The sequence below is a fragment of the Lampris incognitus genome, chromosome 4 (genome assembly GCF_029633865.1).
Source record: "Lampris incognitus isolate fLamInc1 chromosome 4, fLamInc1.hap2, whole genome shotgun sequence".
Taxonomy (NCBI): Eukaryota; Metazoa; Chordata; class Actinopteri; order Lampriformes; family Lampridae; genus Lampris; species Lampris incognitus.
The window spans coordinates 67,418,761-67,425,875 of record NC_079214.1 but is presented as its reverse complement, the minus strand read 5'-3'; positions in this window follow the sequence as shown (position 1 = coordinate 67,425,875).

Here is a 7,115-nt window from a genome sequence, read left to right as displayed (position 1 = left end):
ACCCACACACGTCTTAGGGTCACACATGAGCCACATATGTCTTAGGGTCACACATGACCCAACATGTCATAGGGTCACACATGACCCACAAGTCTTAGGGTCACACATGACCCACACATGTCTTAGGGTCACACATGACCCACACATGTCTTAGGGTCACACATGACCCACAAGTCTTAGGGTCACACATGACCCACACATGTCTTAGGGTCACACATGACCCACACACGTCTTAGGGTCACACATGACCCACACATGTCTTAGGGTCACACGTGACCCACACATGTATTAGGGTCACACATGACCTACAAGTCTTAGGGTCACACATGACCCACAAGTCTTAGGGTCACACATGACCCACACACGTCTTAGGGTCACACATGAGCCACATATGTCTTAGGGTCACACATGACCCAACATGTCATAGGGTCACACATGACCCACACACGTCTTAGGGTCACACATGAGCCACATATGTCTTAGGGTCACACATGACCCAACATGTCATAGGGTCACACATGACCCACACACGTCTTAGGGTCACACATGAGCCACATATGTCTTAGGGTCACACATGACCCAACATGTCATAGGGTCACACATGACCCACAAGTCTTAGGGTCACACATGACCCACACATGTCTTAGGGTCACACATGACCCACATATGTCTTAGGGTCACACATGACCCACAAGTCTTAGGGTCACACATGACCCACACATGTCTTAGGGTCACACATGACCCACACACGTCTTAGGGTCACACGTGACCCACACATGTCTTAGGGTCACACGTGACCCACACATGTATTAGGGTCACACATGACCTACAAGTCTTAGGGTCACACATGACCCACACACGTCTTAGGGTCACACATGACCCACACACGTCTTAGGGTCACACATGACCCGCACACGTCTTAGGGTCACACATGAGCCACATATGTCTTAGGGTCACACATGACCCAACATGTCATAGGGTCACACATGACCCAACATGTCATAGGGTCACACATGACCCACACATGTCTTAGGGTCACACATGACCCACATATGTCTTAGGGTCACACATGACCCACACATGTCTTAGGGTCACACATGACCCAACATGTCTTAGGGTCACACATGACCCACACATGTCTTAGGGTCACACATGACCCACACATGTATTAGGGTCACACATGACCTACAAGTCTTAGGGTCACACATGACCCACACACGTCTTAGGGTCACACATGAGCCACATATGTCTTAGGGTCACACATGACCCAACATGTCATAGGGTCACACATGACCCACACACGTCTTAGGGTCACACATGAGCCACATATGTCTTAGGGTCACACATGACCCAACATGTCATAGGGTCACACATGACCCACAAGTCTTAGGGTCACACATGACCCACACATGTCTTAGGGTCACACATGACCCACATATGTCTTAGGGTCACACATGACCCACAAGTCTTAGGGTCACACATGACCCACACATGTCTTAGGGTCACACATGACCCACACACGTCTTAGGGTCACACGTGACCCACACATGTCTTAGGGTCACACGTGACCCACACATGTATTAGGGTCACACATGACCTACAAGTCTTAGGGTCACACATGACCCACACAGTTCTTAGGGTCACACATGACCCACACATGTCTTGGGTCACACGTGACCCACATATGTCTTAGGGTCACACATGACCCACAAGTCTTAGGGTCACACATGACCCACAAATCTTAGGGTCACACATGACCCACATGTCTTAGGGTCACACATGACCCACACATGTCTTAGGGTCACACACGACCCACAAGTCTTAGGGTCACACATGACCCAACATGTCTTAGGGTCACACATGACCCACACATGTCTTAGGGTCACACATGACCCACATATGTCTTAGGGTCACACATGACCCACAAGTCTTAGGGTCACAAATGACCCACACATGTCTTAGGGTCACACATGACCCACACACGTCTTAGGGTCACACATGACCCACACATGTCTTAGGGTCACACGTGACCCACACATGTATTAGGGTCACACATGACCTACAAGTCTTAGGGTCACACATGACCCACACACGTCTTAGGGTCACACATGAGCCACATATGTCTTAGGGTCACACATGACCCAACATGTCATAGGGTCACACATGACCCACAAGTCTTAGGGTCACACATGACCCACACATGTCTTAGGGTCACACATGACCCACACATGTCTTAGGGTCACACATGACCCACAAGTCTTAGGGTCACACATGACCCACACATGTCTTAGGGTCACACATGACCCACACACGTCTTAGGGTCACACATGACCCACACATGTCTTAGGGTCACACGTGACCCACACATGTATTAGGGTCACACATGACCTACAAGTCTTAGGGTCACACATGACCCACAAGTCTTAGGGTCACACATGACCCACACACGTCTTAGGGTCACACATGAGCCACATATGTCTTAGGGTCACACATGACCCAACATGTCATAGGGTCACACATGACCCACACACGTCTTAGGGTCACACATGAGCCACATATGTCTTAGGGTCACACATGACCCAACATGTCATAGGGTCACACATGACCCACACACGTCTTAGGGTCACACATGAGCCACATATGTCTTAGGGTCACACATGACCCAACATGTCATAGGGTCACACATGACCCACAAGTCTTAGGGTCACACATGACCCACACATGTCTTAGGGTCACACATGACCCACATATGTCTTAGGGTCACACATGACCCACAAGTCTTAGGGTCACACATGACCCACACATGTCTTAGGGTCACACATGACCCACACACGTCTTAGGGTCACACGTGACCCACACATGTCTTAGGGTCACACGTGACCCACACATGTATTAGGGTCACACATGACCTACAAGTCTTAGGGTCACACATGACCCACACACGTCTTAGGGTCACACATGACCCACACACGTCTTAGGGTCACACATGACCCGCACACGTCTTAGGGTCACACATGAGCCACATATGTCTTAGGGTCACACATGACCCAACATGTCATAGGGTCACACATGACCCAACATGTCATAGGGTCACACATGACCCACACATGTCTTAGGGTCACACATGACCCACATATGTCTTAGGGTCACACATGACCCACACATGTCTTAGGGTCACACATGACCCAACATGTCTTAGGGTCACACATGACCCACACATGTCTTAGGGTCACACATGACCCACACATGTATTAGGGTCACACATGACCTACAAGTCTTAGGGTCACACATGACCCACACACGTCTTAGGGTCACACATGAGCCACATATGTCTTAGGGTCACACATGACCCAACATGTCATAGGGTCACACATGACCCACACACGTCTTAGGGTCACACATGAGCCACATATGTCTTAGGGTCACACATGACCCAACATGTCATAGGGTCACACATGACCCACAAGTCTTAGGGTCACACATGACCCACACATGTCTTAGGGTCACACATGACCCACATATGTCTTAGGGTCACACATGACCCACAAGTCTTAGGGTCACACATGACCCACACATGTCTTAGGGTCACACATGACCCACACACGTCTTAGGGTCACACGTGACCCACACATGTCTTAGGGTCACACGTGACCCACACATGTATTAGGGTCACACATGACCTACAAGTCTTAGGGTCACACATGACCCACACAGTTCTTAGGGTCACACATGACCCACACATGTCTTGGGTCACACGTGACCCACATATGTCTTAGGGTCACACATGACCCACAAGTCTTAGGGTCACACATGACCCACAAATCTTAGGGTCACACATGACCCACATGTCTTAGGGTCACACATGACCCACACATGTCTTAGGGTCACACACGACCCACAAGTCTTAGGGTCACACATGACCCAACATGTCTTAGGGTCACACATGACCCACACATGTCTTAGGGTCACACATGACCCACATATGTCTTAGGGTCACACATGACCCACAAGTCTTAGGGTCACAAATGACCCACACATGTCTTAGGGTCACACATGACCCACACACGTCTTAGGGTCACACATGACCCAACATGTCTTAGGGGCACACATGACCCACAAGTCTTAGGATCAAACATGACCCACAAGTCTTAGGGTCACACATGACCCCCACAAGTCTTAGGGTCACACATGGCCCACACATGTCTTAGGGTCACACATGACCCAACATGTCTTAGGGTCACACATGACCCACACGTCTTAGGGTCACACATGACCCACACGTCTTAGGGTCAAACATGACCCACAAGTCTTAGGGTCAAACATGACCCACACGTGTCTTAGTGGACCCTAACACAATCTTAGTACCCCAGTGGTGTACAGTTTTACACAAGTTTTGGCCCCAGGGATCAAGAATCAGGAATCAGGAAGACTTTATTTGTCATTTCATTTCATTGGTATTGAGCTGGACAGGCTACATTTGAGTCTCGGACCTGACTCGGACACAACCCCCTAAAGACTTGGTCTCGCCTTGGCTAGACTTGAGTACAGGACTACGTACTTCAGTAATAAAGCTCGTGGTTTTTTTGTAAAACTTGCATAGACTGGTGAGCCTTGGTAAAGCACAATGCTTCAGAAACACTGTGGGTCTCCACAGACTGAAAGACTTGTCCACAGCAGGAGAAGCTGCAGTCTGTGTCCAGCCTGAGCTCTGCTGGATTCATCGGGACTCTGAAAATAGCAGAGTATCTTGATATGGTGCAGGACTGAACTGTCAGGGTGTCGGTTTCAGGGGGCATCCGTCCGATCATCCGCTTACCTCCCCACCCAGTGGCACCGGAGGGACAGCTCTGCTAGCACACAGCCGGCATTCATCTGGACTGGGTTGCTCTCGGCAGGACACGAAGACGTGTCATGGACACGAAGACGTGTCATGGACACGAAGACGTGTCATGGACACAACGCTTCTGTGTCATTTGTGAGAATCAATGCACAAACTACTCCCGCAAATAAACACGGGAATGTTCAAACTTCCACTCCAACACACGGCATGATTTCCCAGCGAACTGGGGTGTTTGGGGGCATTTGAAGTGCATGCTGGTACATATTAGTGTGAGTAAAATTCACAACTTCAGGACTCAGTTTGTTTTTTTAATGTTGTATGAATGAAATGTTTGGAAGCAGATCAACATTATCTTGGAAATGAGTCAAATTTGTAACAGATTATTATTATTATCATTATTGCCATTTTGTAAAATGTGTCACAAATTTTACCTATTTCCAAGACAATGTTGATCTGCTTCTGCTTCCAAACATTTTACATCCCAACTTAAATATACATCACTACAACTAAATATAACAATATAAATATATAGATATAATTATATAAATATAACTATAAATATACAGCACTATAAATATAACTATATAAATATAAATATATATAAATATAACTATAAATATAAATATACAGCACTATAAATATAACTATATAAATATAAATCCCTATAAATATAATTATATAATAAATATAAATATATAAATATAACTATATAAATATAAATAAATATAAATATAACTATATAAATATAAATCCCTATAAATATAATTATATAATAAATATAAATATATAAATATAACTATATAAATAAATATAGATATAACTATATAAATATAAATATATAAATATAACTATATAAATATAAATAAATATAGATATAACTATATAAATCCCTATAAATATAAATATATAAATATAACTATATAAATATAAATAAATATAGATATAATCATATAAATATAAGTATAAATTTAAATATATATATATCACTGCTTTAATATTTTTGCTCCACCACCATGTACCTCCACAATCTCAAATTTTCTGCTACACTGACACTTGCTGGTACAAAAAACAAACTGCCCCTCGGGGGTGATGAAGATTTCCTTGACCTTGACCCGGTAGTGATAGCTGGGCTCCTCCAGAGGGAGTTTACACAAACTCCCTAAAGAGGAAAACGTACTTATGGGACTCTGTCATTTGAAACTACCGATGAGCAACGACTGGTAAGACGCAAGATCCTCACTGGATTCCCTGTGAAGTTGGCACACGGTCATCGTCTATGTAACGAGTATGACGGCTTCTGTCATCTAGACTGTTCTGGACCTCCAGTTCCCATCATCTTCATCTTTTCTAATGCCTTTCAGATTGTGTTTACTATAGTGGAGCTACACAAGTCTTTGTATTGTTGACATCTACCCTCCAAAATGGATGTGGTAGCTTGTGTCAAACAGATGGACACACACACACACACACACACACACACACACACACACAGATATATATATATATATATATATATATATATATGTTTTGGGTTTTTTTTGTGAAAGATAGGTGTTGTTCCTTTACAGTGTGTTTGTCAGTACGTACTGACATGCGGTGCTTTTTTCAGATTTTAACCCCCAGTTGTATCCGGCCAGGCGGCACAGTGGTTAGCGTGGTCGCTTCACAGCCAGAAGGTCCTGGGTTCGAGCCCCGGGGTAGTCCAACCTTGGGGGTCGTCCCGGGTCGTCCTCTGTGTGGAGTTTGCATGTTCTCCCCGTGTCTGTGTGGGTTTCCTCCGGGGGCTCCGGTTTCCTCCCACAGTCCAAAGACATGTAGGTCAGGTGACTCGGCCGTCCTAAATTACCCCTAGGTGTGTGTGTGTGTGTGTGTGTGTGTGTGTGTGTGTGTGTGTGTGTGTGTGTGTGTGTGTGTGTGTGTGTGTGTGTGTGTGTGTGTGTGTGTGTGTGTGGGCCCTGTGATGGCCTGGCGGCCTGTCCAGGGTGTCTCCCCGCCTGCTGTCCAATGACGCTTGGGATAGGCTCCAGCATCCCTGCCACCCTGACAGCAGGATAAGTGGTTCGGATAATGGATGGATGGATGTATCCGGCCAGTTACCCCACCCTTCCGAGCCGTCCCGGTCTCTGCTCCACCCCCTCTGCTGATCCGGGGAGGGCTGCAGACTACCACATGCCTCCTCCCACACATGTGGAGTCACCAGCTGCTTCTTTTCACCTGACAGTGAGGAATTTCACCAGGGGGACATAGTGCGTGGGAGGATCCAGCCACTCCCCAC